This window comes from Lissotriton vulgaris, chromosome 8, assembly GCF_964263255.1.
Source record: "Lissotriton vulgaris chromosome 8, aLisVul1.2, whole genome shotgun sequence".
In the NCBI taxonomy this organism is placed as follows: domain Eukaryota; kingdom Metazoa; phylum Chordata; class Amphibia; order Caudata; family Salamandridae; genus Lissotriton; species Lissotriton vulgaris.
In genome coordinates, this window is record NC_141696.1 from 198,469,144 (window position 1) to 198,484,982 (window position 15,839).

Genomic DNA, 15,839 nt, shown 5'->3' on the forward strand with positions numbered 1-15,839 from the left:
GCTGATAGCCAGAAACCGGTCCTAGGATGCTTGATTCTGGTCCAGGAAAGACATGGCTTGGCAGTTTGGGCTGGACTGTCCCATGAGGCACAGGGTCAAGGCTGATTTGCATATGGCCATGTCTGAACTGGGGTGGTGTTGGGTGCAAAAAAACGATGGATTTAGGCCCAAATCTCTGTGCTGGAGTGAATGTATGACATTGTTCTGCATTCTGTCTATCAATTGTTGTTTTTCCTTTTAATGGCAATACTGCATACAATGTGTATTGGCCCGTTGTTCCTGACTTCAGTGAAACTGTTATACAAATACCCAATTGCTAGAGTCAAGACAAAGTTCTCCAGGGAATTTAGACTCTGCAGGGGTACCCGACAGGGTTGCCCGCTGTCCCCATTGCTCTTCCCGATAGCAATAGAACCCCTGGTGAGTTGGCTGCAGAAACATGCAGTGCTATGGGGCTTATGCTGGGACACAGACTGGAAGGGTGTCATCTCTCTCTATACAGATGACATACTCCCCTACCTAGCCGAATCAAACCGTTCCACCCCTTGGGTGTTAGAAGTCCTGGAGGTGTATGGTTCATACTCCGGGATCCACATAAACTGGCACAAGTCAAATGCATTCCCACAGTCAGAAGAAGAGAAGGAGTGAACCTGGAACTACCCACCAACATGGCAACCAAAAAGGTTTCAGATACCTCAGGATCTTCATCATGAAGGACCGCAAACTGTTCTTCAGGGAAAACTTGACGAGAATTCTTGAATCCTATATGGCGGATGTGGGCCACTGGAGGAGACTTCCATTAACTCTGATGGGCAAAGCAGCCCTTTATAAAATGATTAATCTTCCAAAATTATTTTATGTTTTACAAAACACCACGTACGAGTTCTCGGAAAGATTTTTCTGGGCAGTGGCTAACATAACACAACGCCAGCTGTGGGAGGATAGGACACAGAGGGTTGCCCGGACATCCCTCACCAGAAAGCCCCTAAAAGACAGAATCGTTCTCCCCAACTTAAGACTATATTACTGCAAGTGACCAATGACTGGACCTTCTCTTCCCAACAGGAACCCTTGGTGTTGGCAGACAGAAGAGCCATGAACCAGAGGGATATGTTTGGCAACTATACTGTGAAAGGGGGATAGCATCATTCCCAATCCCTCTGACCTTAGTGGTCAGGATATGGTACAAGTTGTATCAGGCCTTGGGCTGAAAGGGCAAACTGACACTAGACCACTATGGGACTCTGAGGTGTTGAAGGGACTGCAAATAATAGAGGGCCATAGAAAATTGTACCTGCTGTGAATCTCCAAGGGGAGCGACATATGACAAGAAAATAAACTGATCACCTTTTTTGAACTACTGGAGCAATTAGAGCTGTCTGGTAGCTAGTACCTTCCCTATCCGCAGCTAAGGTATCTCTTTCAGTGACATGTGGAGCTGTTGAGGCACCAGATGAAAGGCCCCTGGAGTATAGGGTTTTTGGGGCTCCTCGACCAGCCATACAGTGTCCCGACTATACTCTACTCTACTACATAACAGTCTTTCTCCATTAAACAGTCTTAGGGATAAATGGAAAAACGCCCTGGCAAGGCAAGAAGACGATAAAAGGGGGTGACATGCCGCTACCCGCGGGAGGTAGCCATACGAGCCGGCATTTAACAAATCCATCTGAAACCACTTCACAGAGTCTAGTTCACGAGGACTAGACTATTTCAGTTGGCGAGGGTCGGCTTAGATCTTTGTTTAATGGGTTGCAGGAATAGAAGCACCCTGATACACACAATCTGGGACTGCCCCAAGATCCAAGACTACTGTGGTAAAGTAAGGCAGTGGCTATCAGCAGTCCTTGGGATTACAGTGGAACTCATTCAACAGTTGATAAACCTGGGCATATGAGGGAACAAACTCTAGACCGATACACATTTTCCTTTTGCAATATCACCCTGATGGTGGTGAGGCACGATGTGATCAGAAGCTGGGGGCAGGACAGGGTCCGATGGTACACACATGGTAACCAAACCTGGACTTGTGTAGGAGGGTGGAAAAACTGGTCTACCAGGCAGAGAACTGTCCACAGAAGTTTGAGAAAATATGGGGTCCCTGGAGAAACACCAAAGAAGTCGCTCCCTAGCAGGAGTCTGGGGGGCGGTGGCTTGGGCAGAGGTTGAGGATATGGGGAGGCCATACTACTGAAATGGGGGAAATGTCATTGTGCACTTACCCTGTAGAGAGGGCACAACCACATTCCCACTGGTGCAACAGATTTGCAGTTTGAGAACATCGATAATGCAATTTGGCAGCTATACCTCACAATCTTGTTTGTGGTTTGGTGGTATCAACCACCTGATTTTTTTGTATCAAACCTCATTAAAATGTTCTTTAAAAAAAAAATGATAATAGACTTGCCAGCATACTGCCGTTTTTGTTTTAGAGTAACAAGATGCTGAAAACAACATTAACAAAAACCTGTAAACCATGTTTCCTGGATGTAACATTGATGAAAAGTATCAACCATGTACCATACCAGATAGTGACCAGTGCCCCACTTCATGTTAAGCCTAAATAGTGACCACTGCCCCACTGTATGTTAAGCCTAACAACATCTATCACCTAGAAGTGTGGCTGCTAAATGACATGGTTGCCGTGTGCACACCAGCTGGTCACACACAGAGGTCTGATGACTGCCGATGGTGCACATGAGTGTGCTCACCCTGGGTACTCACTGTGGGCAGAGGGCAAGAGGGAGTGCGGCATGAGCAGTGCTGCTACTCGCTCTGTGGTGGTCCCTGAACACGAAATAGTCTGAAGGACAGTATGAGTTCCAGGTGCCCCTTAGCAGCGCATGATTGCCACACAGAGCCGGCCTTTGCTAAGAATGTACCCTGGGCATAGACGGAGAGAAATTTGGCACCCTTGCTGATGGTAGTCAATTAAATGAGGAAGCAGGGGGTCACGTATGCGTACACTGGTCAGTATCTGGATGAGCAGGGATTGGCCCCTCAACACAGTCATCCCAGGACCTCCCCCAGCTCATCTAAATCACCCATTGCTTAAATGTCTCACACATATGATGGTTTTGTTGATGTATGCTAGCTGGGGTCAGAGAGTGAATAGAGGGCAAGGAAAGTGGATAAAAGTTTAGTCACAATAATAGTCTCCCACTTTTTCTTTTTCCAACGTTTTTGCCCACCTCAAATGACCAGCTGCCAAATGTCATAGGTCTTGATAGGTTTATACATGTATTCAAATCAATGAAGGAGGGAGGTAGGAGGAGCTATGCTCCATCCAGCTTCCTATTAATCAGTCAAAATCAAAGGGGAATTATACATGTTACATGTTTTTAGTCATGGTCAGATATACATGGTTTTTAATCATGGTTAAACTACATGTCTTTTTATTTGTACATTCATTTGAAATCTATGTACTAGTGTATGTCCTTTTATTCATGTTTGCAGCCCTGAAGAAGCCCTTGTCTGGTGCGAAACGCGTTGGTTGCATCTTTCTGTAGCAAACACAAGACAGAAAAAAATATATTTGTTCAAAATTATGGAATTTCTGTCGAACTTGATGTTGCATATGTTACGTTAATCTATGTGTTACCTCTCAATCTCAATATTGAAGAGTAGTAAAATCATCACCCGATGTAAGATAAAGAAGAGCCAAACAGTGACACACCACTGTAACCATGGCTGATGTCCAGCAGCAGAGAGTGGCACAACTTATTGACGATGCGCCCCTCCCCCCAAAGCCCGGCACAACCAGCTAAAAAGACAACATTTCAGTTAAAGTTATTCAGTGAATTTGCAGACCCAGCCACCACAGTGCCCACATAGAAGACATAGCCAAGGAGGGTCAAAAACAATTTTGGGGCCACACGAGGAGTTGATGGCACAGTGAGGCAATCACCATAGCTACACTTCGTGGAGAGGAGGTGTATGAAGTATTCTAAAAGCTGCCCAACAACAGGGATGAACATGATGACAAAGTTCAGTGGCAGCGCTAAATGGGTATTTGTTAGAAATGGGGGTCTCTAGTTGGCAAGGGTTTGCACCTTTGTCCAAATAGGACCCTTCTTCCTAGTCAGGATAAGGGAGTTACACTCCTAAATAACCCCTGCTCACCCCCTTGGTAGCTTGGCACGAGCAGTCAGGCTTATGTTAGAGGAAGTGTGTACAGTGTAAGCACTACAAAAGGACACCACACAAGTTTAGAAAAATATCCAATATTTATATATACTTAAGACAAGACCAAAAATGATAAAAGTCCACAACACAGTGCTTAAAAATCTTCAGTTAGCAAAATAACCTTGAAAAACAGTTCCTTGATATCAGTAGCTCCATCCAGGGCGATCACGGTATCGTGAGCAAACAAATCCAAACAGTTCTGGCTGACTGCGGCGTCGTGGGCCAGCTACGGTGTCGGGAAGACTCACAAACAGTACCTTTTAGAAATGCAGGGCATCGGCGACCTCTCGTTGAGCTTCCAAAAGCACAACGTCCGTAGGCGTCGGTTCCGGAGATCGGAGCAGGAGTTGTCGGGTCCTCGAAGTTACACGCTTTGCAGGTCGAACTCCTCTTTGTTGAAGTCAGAAGTGCTGGCGACGGCAGGCGTCGGGTGCTGCGGTGCGAAGGGCAGTGGTGCAGCGTGCGGTGCCCTAAGGTCGCGGTGCGAGCAGCGGATCGGTGGTGGCAACGGATGTCATCGTCTGTGAGACCAGGGTCACGACGCAACGTGAATGAGGTGCTCGTCGCGGTGCTGGCAGGTCACGGTGCAAGCAGCGTCGTCGTCGTTGCTGAAGCGCTGTCGTCGGCTGATGAACTGAAGTCAATGGCACCGACATCGGTGGGCCAGGGCTGCGGTGCGGGATGAGGGCGGTGCATTGTGTAACTTTACGAGTGGTGCCCGCGAACCACGGTGCAAGCAGCGTTGTTGATTCCAGCGGGGAGCGGCGTCGCAGTGGCTACCAAGGCTTTGTCATGAAGCGAGGCGGTGCGGAGTGCGGTGCCCACAGGTTGCAGTGCGAGCAGCAGCTCGGTGGCGGAGTCAGCAGGCGTCATCGGTGAGACCAGGGTCGCAGTGTGGCATTGCGGCGGTGCCCTCTGCAGTGCCGTAAGGACACAGAGTCGGCAGTGGCATCGTAGACGTCGTTGAGTTGCTTTTCTTCTGTTGCAGCACAAAACACACAGTCCCCAGTGCTGCGAGCAGAAGAGTTTGAAGTATTGGCTTTTCCTGAGACTTATTGAACAGGATGCAACCTCTACCTCAAGCCCTTGTAGAAATTCACAAAAGTAGATTGCAGAAAGTCCAGTTCAGTTCTTTAATTGTCCGAAGACAGAAGGAGCCACTGCAGGCCAACACAGCAAAGCACATAGCAACATGGTAGTTCTTCCTCAAAGCTTCTCCAGCTCTTCTTCTTGGCAGTCTTCTTGATCCAAAAAAGTTCTGGGGTTTGGGCCAATATTTATACCCCCAAATCCTTTGTTCTCTGAAAGCAGAGAGTGTCTGTACCTAATCCAAACCAGTCCTGGGTGCATTCTGCCAGTTCACAACTTCTTCCTTTGTCAGTGTGGGCCAGGGTCATCAGACACACCACAAGAGGTGGAGCCAGCCATGTGGAAGGCTGGCACATCCCTATTCAGGTCCAGGTGCTACTCCTCCCACCACTCCCAATACAGATAGGTCTATTCAGCCTAGTGCTGACTCAACCTGCCTCCTGGAGCCACCGCAGCCCTTGTCACTCACAAACCAGACACGCAATACACAACCTAGCAGAGGCAGGCTGGATGGTTAGGCAAGAAAATACCTACTTTCTAAAAGTGTTATTTTCAAACCCAGAATATTAAAACCAACTTCACTAAAGATGTATTTTATCATTCTGAGTTCAGACATACTAAATTCGTTTTTTCACCATGTTCCCTGGGTCAGTTAGGATTATAAGATGTTATAATCAAACTGTCCATTCTGGCCTATGGGAACAGGTAGCCTTGCAATAGTGAAAAACGAAATTGGCTGTAATTCACTATCAGGACATGCTACACACACCAGGGCATGTCCTACCTTTCACATACAATGCACCCTGCCCACAGGGGTACCATGAGCCTACCTTAGGGGGGACTATCATGTAGAAAAGGGAAGGTTTAGGGACTGGCAAGTGCCATGTTGACATGGCAGTCCCAGACTGCACAAAGGCTCTGCAATGGCAGGCCAGAGTTTCACTTTATGGGCTGTTTGCGTGGATGGCACAATTCAGTGCTGCAGCCCACCAACAGTATTTTATTTATGGGCCCTGGCACACAGAGTGCACTTTACTAGGCACTGACACATGAATCAAAATGGCCAATCATGGAAACACCAATCCATAACACATTTTACTACAGGAGCACTTTCACTTTACCACTGATCAGCAGTGAGAAAATTGCGCAGAACCACTACGCCAGCAAAAACCGGGAGATCAGAAAGCAAAAACTCAGGGGAAACACGCCAAAAGATGCCAAGTCTAACACAATTTCAACCCATAACTTTACCTGGACTACAAGAGGTTTTACTTGCACCAGAGTGTATAGACCAATGTTATGCTAGACTGGATGAGCTTCCACTTGCAAATTAATACCTGCACTGACAACAACCCTGTGCAGAAATTAAGGGCTCAAATTATACAGCGATGTAATTCTTTAGTGCCCGGAAGACTCATTCAGAGAGAACCCAGAATGAAGTTGAAAGCAATGTTAATCCTCGCCGCATCACATACATTTTTCAAACGTAGGGCTGAGCAGATGGAGACAGCCCTGGCACAAGTTACCCTGAAAACACACCTCAAATTAAAGACAAAGCTATAAATGCAATGCAGATAAAAGAATCAAATGGTCCAAGATCTGACAGCCCAAAACAAAGCACAAACGAATGTGGAAACTTTGGCACTGGCCCACGACCTCCAGAAAAGTGTCCAGAGCGAGGTAAGTCTTGTTCTAAGTTCATCAATTCCAACCATTGTGCCTGTATCTGTTGAATTGGGGGAAGCGAAAGAGGACCAGCAGCAAGCGTAACCACTCTATCGTCAGTGAAAAGCCTGTTGCCAGGAGTGAACTCTGACCTGGATCAGCCACCATGTCTATGACAAAAAGTGACTTTGAGGAGGAGGAAGAGGCCTCCCTGGTCTCAAAAACCAATGCCAGTGGAAAAATGAAACACCTGCAACCAACATGTGAAGTATACATGCAGGGACAATGCATTGATGCACTCATTGATTCAGTAGCCTCTGTCGATGTGATAGATCAAAAAGAGTTTGAAACACTCATGCTGGCTCCACAGCCAAAACCCACCAACATCAGAAGATGTGCCTGTGGGAGAAACACAGCAATCCCACCAGCAGCCATCTTCCAGACCCAAATAAGGCACCATGTCAAAAATATGTCTCTATGCCACAATGGAAGGGACCGACAAGATGATCAGTTGCAGCATGGCTTACAAACTGGGGTGAATACACCTTTTGCGGCAGATGAGAGATGACCAGTGGAAATACCTTTCTGTGAAGCTTTAACCACCTTTTAGAAGGCCCTGGAGTGCCTCAAGAGCACAGTAGTAGAACTGCCCATATGTAAATCTGTGAAGCCATGGCACTATGACACCGCCAAGTATCATTTTACCTCAGGCTACTGGTAGAAAAAGAACTTGAAAAACTAGGAATAATGGACGTAATTAAGATGGTATCTTGGCCAATGCCAGGGGTATCCACAAAACCCAAGCAGCCAGGAGCTGTCCGCATTTGCATTGATATTGGATTACCAAATAGTGGCTTCAAGCGAGAATGACACCTGACACCAACTCTAGATGACTTCATTGCAGACCTCAATGTGGCACAATGGTTCTCTAAGTTGGGCTTAAATGCTGGCTATCAGCAGCTGATACAAGACCCAGCCAACCAGATTATTACAATGTTTTCCACTCATGTAGGTTCAAGAAGATTCAAAATACTCAGTTTTGGAGTAGTGTGTGTATCGAGTAGTTGAGCCAGTCCACATACAGATCAAGTCCAATGCAGAATTTCTGAGAATATCACAATACAACCTGACACCTAAAACTGTGGCAAGGATTACACCTTTGATTGAGTCCATGATTGCACAGGGCATACTTAAGGAGATCATAGGAAGCCCGTGCAATTCGCCTATTATAGGATTGCTGAAACCGAGCAGCAAATATCGCATAGTTCAGGATTTTAGGAAAATCAATAATACCGTAATTCCATGTTGTACTGTGGTCAAGGCTTGAAGAAGAATCTTGAGAGCTGGAGTCTGCCCCAGAACTCAGTGTTGGACCAGTATATAGATGAATTCCTTATTGCATCAGAAACACACGCAAGCTTCCTTATTGTTTGACTAAAGTTCAGTATTTGGATCAAAGAATTGAGAAGGGCAAAAGAAATGTGTCACCTAAACGATTGGAGGCGATCATGAAAACGAATGCTCCTATGTCTCAGAAAGAGGTCAGAATGTTTCTTGGAATCATTGGCTACTGCCGACAATGGATCCCAAACTTCTCTTTGATGGCAAAACCTTTGTAGAGGCTGACACACAAGGATGTGAGTGATCCGATACCCTGGGATAACAGCTGTTTGATTGCCTTCCTAGAGAAGAGATAGTGCCTCTGTTGTGCCCCAGCTTTGGAAATGCCTGATTACAACAAAGCCTGTTCACTGTTCTGCTGTGAGAGAGACAGTTGTACTCTTTCTGTACTCCCCCAGATACATGGAGGTGCCCATAGACCCGTTGCCTATTTCTCAGCTGCATTAGATCTTGTAACTTCAGTGTTGTTCATTGCTACAACAGGTGTCAGTATTGAATGATGTGAAAGCATTGTTATGGGTCATCCACTTACAGTTTATGTGCCACACTCAGTTGAGCTCCTGATGACGAGAACAACAACACAGCATTTGAAGAACAACAAGTAAAAAGATACAAACAGATTTTGCTTGCTCAGGAAAATTTGACCCTTAAGCACTGTTCTGTTTTAAACCCAGCTACCTTGTTGCCTGTTCCAAATGCTGAAGAATGTAAAGACCAAGACTGACTAGATGTTACTGAGCTTTGCACCAAGCTGAGACATTGCATTGTTGATGAACTATTGCTCGATCCCAATCAAGTCATTTTTGTTGATGGTTCATGTCTAAGGGACGATGAAGGTAATATGAAAGCAGCTTTTGCAGCCTGTACCATCCCTAGAGAGGTGGAAGCCGCTTGCTTGAAAGGAGTACACTCCATACAAGTGGCCGAGATTATTGCCTTGACTCATGCCTGTCTTGTCTCTGAACAAATCCAAGTCATCATCTATACTTAACACCAGGAGGGTTTCAGTATGGTTCATGACAGTTATGGCCGCAGAGAGGGTTCCTAATGTCATCAGGTTCACTGATAAGGAATGGGAATTATGTGAGACAACTACTGGAAGCATTGCAGTTACCAAAGGAAGTTGCTTTTGTCCAATGTGCAGCCCATATGAAGGGAGATGATTTTGTCACAGTGGGGAACCAATACGCAGACGAAGTTGCTCATTTCGGTGCTACACATACATTCATTTTTTAATGGGGAATATGTTGGCAAGCGCATAGAGCAGGCTGAACTCAGCATGATGCTAGCTGTTGCAGACACCTGGGATGAAGTTAAGTGCTTACAAACAGAGGCAACAGATCAGGAACAATGGGTTGGATCCGAGAAGGTGTGAGAAGGGAGAGAATGATATATGGGTTTCAACTGATGGTAGGGCAGTGTTACCAGATTGTTTGTTAAGCCCAATGGCAAGACAGATCCATGGAGCAGCACACATAGCAAGTGACGCCATGGTGTGATTGTTCAGGCAGACTTGGTTCAATCTGAGGTTTCATCTGAATGCAGAAGCAGTGTGTCATTGGTGTGTAACGTGCCAACAGATGAATGCTGGGAAGAAGACTGTTGTTGCTTTGAGCCACATTGGAAGGTCATGGGGTCCTTTCAATTGGATCCAATTGAACTTTATTGAGATGTCTGTGTGTAGTAGATTGAGGCACATACTGGTTTTTGTTTGCATTTTGCAGTGGGTGGAGGCATATCAAACTAGAGGGTGTTTCAGTCTCACAGTAGCAAAGTTACTATTGATGGAACTTGTGCCTTGGTTCGGATTTCCAACTATATTGGAGTCAGATAGAGGGGCACACTTCACCAGTGAGATCATAAAGCTGTTGTGTACTCCCTTAGGCGTTTATCAAAGACTGCACTGTAGTTATCAGCCAGAGGACTCAGGCATTGTGGAACAGATCAAAGGGACAGTATTAGCGAGATTGGCAAAGCGTGTGCTTCAACAGGTCTGAAATGTCCGGATGCGTTGCCCGGGGTCCTCATGAGCTTGAGCAGTATCTCTGATAGACGAACTGGGCTTTCTCCTCACAAGATCATTATGGGGAGGGTGATGTGATTAGCTGCAATTCTGATGACAGCTTTGATAAATATATCAGATGACTTGATCCTTGAGTACTGTAAGGGATTGGCTCATGTGGTTCTTTATGTGTCTCATCAGGTCGAAGCAGCAACTGCACCGATGTCGAAAGACCTCTGCCACGCCCTGAGCCCCGGAGATTTGGTGCTCATTCGGAAGCATGTGAGCAAGAACTGTCTTAACCCTCGGTGGCGTGGGCCTTACCAAGTGATACTGGTGCCGAATACTGCTATGAAGTGGGGAAGGGTGCCGATCTGGAAACACGCTTCACACCCCTGATGGGCCACAGGTCCCTCTGAAGAAACAGCTCCTCTCCCAGAAGAGATTACAGCTGTGGTCGCAAGACCACCGGAGAGGGCAAGCCAAGCTGTGGGGGTTCCTGACGAGGCTGGCGACACACCAGGCTGAGCTGAGGGTGTAAAGCTACACAAGACCCAAGTATGGACTCTGAGGGAGACTTTAACGTGCGAGTGGTATAGAGTTTGACTAAGCTGAAGAGGCTGATGTGGAAGTTGGTCGTGGGCAGACAAGAAGTGGAGAAGGTGCTAATGAATTGTGTCTGGGAGACAGAAAAGGAGGAATTTGAGACTTACATCTGAAAAGGAACTTGCCCCAATAAGTGACTCATACGAATTGGAACAGAGCGAGACTGAGCGGGCTTCGGGGACTGTGAGGAGATCAAGGAGAACAAGAGTGCAGTGTCAGAGATCCTCTTCTCCCGAGTGGACTTATCTAGTTACAAATACCAGGGAGAAGGAGGTCCGAAACTTCGATACTGCTCATCAAGATCCCACTGAGAGTTCCTGGAATAGAAGCTATTGCCATTTCGTCATTAACTGTGCATTATCCACCAAGGTTGAGTGGTTTATGGACTCTTATTCTGGAGGAAACAAATTTCCAAGCTTTGGAATTCAGCCACCACCTCAGGAGATTGCAGTATTTTACCGATTCGGTAAATTTACCGAAACGGTAAAATTGGCCCCCTACATCCCAAAAACCCATTTACCGGTCGCGTTACCGGCCGGTAAATGGCCACCTACATCGGGCCCTAAATCTGTGGGAGAGAGTGTGTGCGACCACATTTTCACAATGGATGCTTCTTCATAAAACTTCTTGAAAGAAGCAGTCCAAGTAGTGCTGAGTATGTATTTTGTGTGCAGAAGGAATGCGTAAGTTCGGCCTCCGAATAATTGGTATGGTATTTGTTATGTGGCTGCTGTGTTTCCAAACATATATCATGTGGAGAATTTGGAGAACTTTGAAGGAAAATCGAATCGAAGAGAGAAACGTGCTGGTGAGATTTTGGGGCGGCAATTGCAAAAACAACAAGTGATGGACCGAATGTGGATCAATGTCACACATTCCCCCAGTCAAAAGATCTGGGCCCAAATCCATCGTTTTTTTGCACTCCACACCACCCTGGGTTAGACAATGGCGATATGCAAATCAGCTCTGACCCTGTTGCCCCATGGGAACAGTCCAGTCCGAACTACAAAAGCCATGTCCTTCCCAGAACGGAATCAAGCATCCGAGGACCGGACCGGTTTCGAGGTAACACCTCTCATCAGCCCGGCTAGCTTGACTCCAAGTGGTGTGGAGTGCCTGGGACCCACGTCTGGGCATCCCCAGCGCACTTAGGGCGGCAATTGCAAAAACAACAAGTGATGGACCGAATGTGGATCAATGTCACACATTCCCCCAGTCAAAAGATCTGGGCCCAAATCCATCGTTTTTTTGCACTCCACACCACCCTGGGTTAGACAATGGCGATATGCAAATCAGCTCTGACCCTGTTGCCCCATGGGAACAGTCCAGTCCGAACTACAAAAGCCATGTCCTTCCCAGAACGGAATCAAGCATCCGAGGACCGGACCGGTTTCGAGGTAACACCTCTCATCAGCCCGGCTAGCTTGACTCCAAGTGGTGTGGAGTGCCTGGGACCCACGTCTGGGCATCCCCAGCGCACTTAGGGCGGCAATTGCAAAAACAACAAGTGATGGACCGAATGTGGATCAATGTCACACATTCCCCCAGTCAAAAGATCTGGGCTCAAATCCATCGTTTTTTTGCACTCCACACCACCCTGGGTTAGACAATGGCGATATGCAAATCAGCTCTGACCCTGTTGCCCCATGGGAACAGTCCAGTCCGAACTACAAAAGCCATGTCCTTCCCAGAACGGAATCAAGCATCCGAGGACCGGACCGGTTTCGAGGTAACACCTCTCATCAGCCCGGCTAGCTTGACTCCAAGTGGTGTGGAGTGCCTGGGACCCACGTCTGGGCATCCCCAGCGCACTTAGGGCGGCAATTGCAAAAACAACAAGTGATGGACCGAATGTGGATCAATGTCACACATTCCCCCAGTCAAAAGATCTGGGCCCAAATCCATCGTTTTTTTTGCACTCCACACCACCCTGGGTTAGACAATGGCGATATGCAAATCAGCTCTGACCCTGTTGCCCCATGGGAACAGTCCAGTCCGAACTACAAAAGCCATGTCCTTCCCAGAACGGAATCAAGCATCCGAGGACCGGACCGGTTTCGAGGTAACACCTCTCATCAGCCCGGCTAGCTTGACTCCAAGTGGTGTGGAGTGCCTGGGACCCACGTCTGGGCATCCCCAGCGCACTTAGGGCGGCAATTGCAAAAACAACAAGTGATGGACATATGTGGAGCAATGGTACCTAGTTTGAGTGTGATATTGAATGACTTCAAGTTTAGAAGATTACCTACCATTGTGGATAAGTTGTCAGTGAACAAAGCTTAGTCATTGTTGCTCGTAGGTGAAAAGATGGTTTCAATAAGGGCTATACATGATGCAGAATCGTCTTGCTTTAGACGTGTTATTAGCACAAGAGGGTGGAGTCTGTAGGATGCCGAAGGTCCAACAGTGTTGCACTTATATCCCTGATAACAGTAAAGATCTGAGGGGATGATATATAAGTAACATTTCTGAGATCCATCATGAGATACATGACCTGCCGACTGAAGGAGTTTGGGATAAGATTAGAAAAGTATTTGGTCAAGTTGGAAGTTGATTTGCTAACTTAGGAAAGGGAATTCTTGGATATATCTTGAAGCGCATAAAAATTGGATGTAGTATGTGTTATCATCTTGCTTGGTATGATAAGGGTGGACAAATGGCACAAGGCGAGGCAGATGGAAAGATCCTTTAGAGAGAGTGAAAGATAGATGAAGAAAATGCAGGACAGTCACTATGAGAATTTAAAGCGGTTGGAGAAGTTTAGACAAAAGAAGACTAGCTACGACATCTGTTTAGATCGGTCTACTCTACAGGGAACTAAAAGTGATTGTGATGACACTGGCCATCAGAGGGGGGACAGATGTAGTGGGAAACACATTTTATTTGTAGGGGTGCATTATAATCACATGTGTAGTACGCATCCCCATATAATACTTTGTCGTATTAACACGAGGTATTAAAATGTGAATTATAATAACGAAAATTGTGATATATTGTAGGACATTTCAATGTATAATGGAGAATTTAACGTAGCATACAGGTGCCACTAGCTGAAAACATTAACGTGCAGAATTTGTGTGTGCAGCTGCCAATTATTCATGTATTTAATGTGCTTATGAAAAGTGTTAATTTAGATGTAGGTAGTAATACAAATTGAATGTGTTTTAATTTTGATGCAAACTCGTAAAGTTCATGTACTATTTTCTTATGTTAGGCGAATTCGTAGGACTGAAATGCATTTTTCCCTGGAAGCTCTCTTTTAGAATTAACAGTTTGAATTTCATGTGCGCTGTGGGTTTTGTTCTTTCTCACGTTTGTGTTGCAGGTGAAAGAAGCATCTTTGTTAGCTAGAATAATGTCTTTGTTTTCTTATTCAGGAGAAAGGAGAAAGGAATACATCATGAGTTTACTTCGATAAGAGGAGTTGTTTTATTTCACACAGGAGAAGGCCTAGGAATCGAGGTCAGCAATGTTGCAGTTCAGGAGAATCACTGTCCAGAATCAACTTACCTATGGGATTGTATATGGAGCGGGTGGTGTGACTCGTCGCAAAGCCTGTTGGGAACTGTTACCTGTAAATTATGATGCAAGTAGGGAGAGTGGCCCACTCCTTCCCTTTCTGTAAGTAAGTAAGTAAGTAAATTCTTTATTGTTTGGTTAATTAAAACCTTTCCAATATATAGCATTCTGCAGCATTTAAAACAAACTTTTAGGGCTGTAATAAGGAATAATAAATAGGAAGGGGAAGGGAAAGAAATATAAAAGGAAAAGTGTGAAGACTATGTAGCAAAGAGTCTATCACCAGTTTCAGTAAACTTTTTCAGAGCACAAATTTGTCTTTCAAACAATGTTCTTAAGTCTCAGTGAGGATCGGGCCTATGGCAGCGGGCCTCGTTTTTTCACGAAACTGTCCAGGAATTTTACTGATCTGCAGATCAGTTGGGGATCCGCTGAACATAGAATCTGGACTATCGCGGATCCGCAGGTGCGGACTCCTTGCTCGTTGAGTTTATCCTTAAGCCAGTACTGCCGACCTAGATACATAGCTGGACAGATGCAAACTATGTGTATAATGTCTTGTTTACCTGCACCACAAAGGTCGCATTCCGTTGTTTCTTGTGGTCTCCATTTAAGTTGGTCTAGTCTTGTGGGCAGAATGCCCAGCCTTAAATGGAGGAATTTACGTTTGAATGTCAACGAGAATGCAGTGTCTAAATAGGGTGCTGGGGCAGGCCTTGTATACGATTTAATAGTCATCCAAGCGTGGGTTCGGGTACTAAAAATTATTTTGTCATTGAGGAACGAGTGTTTCTTAGCAATCCTTTTAACCACCTGGTTAAACGAAGGAACTGGCAGTTTTGTTTCCCACAATGTTCTCAGCTCAGTTACCTCTAGTGAGAGCTTTAGGTACTTTGAGTACTCAGAGTTCGGGCTTGTCTGGATCGCTTCCCAGAGTGCACCGTTCATTTTATTCTCCTTGTTCCTCCAGACATTGTACCAGAATTTGATGGCCTCGTATTTTTTCACTGAAACTTGAGATTGTAGTCCGAATTCAAGTCTAACTTGCGCTGGAGAAGAATTGTTCGATAACAAGAAAACCCGTTTGTAGACTTTAGTTTGTATTTTGTCCAGGTGGGTGGCGCTTTTCCCATGGTGCAAAACACTCCCATATGCTATTGTAGGCAATAGTTTTGCTTTCATTGCGGTTAGCAAAGGGGAGACAAGAGGACCCTTTAGCTCGACTGCCAAACTGCCGAAGGCGTGCAGTAGGGTGGCCCCCTTTCTTTCTATGACTTTGAAGTGCAATAGGAAATTTAGGCGCTTGTCTAGGTGTACCCTCAAATAGGAGAAAGAGCCTCTTAGAATGAGCTATGTCGCTCCATGCTACTTG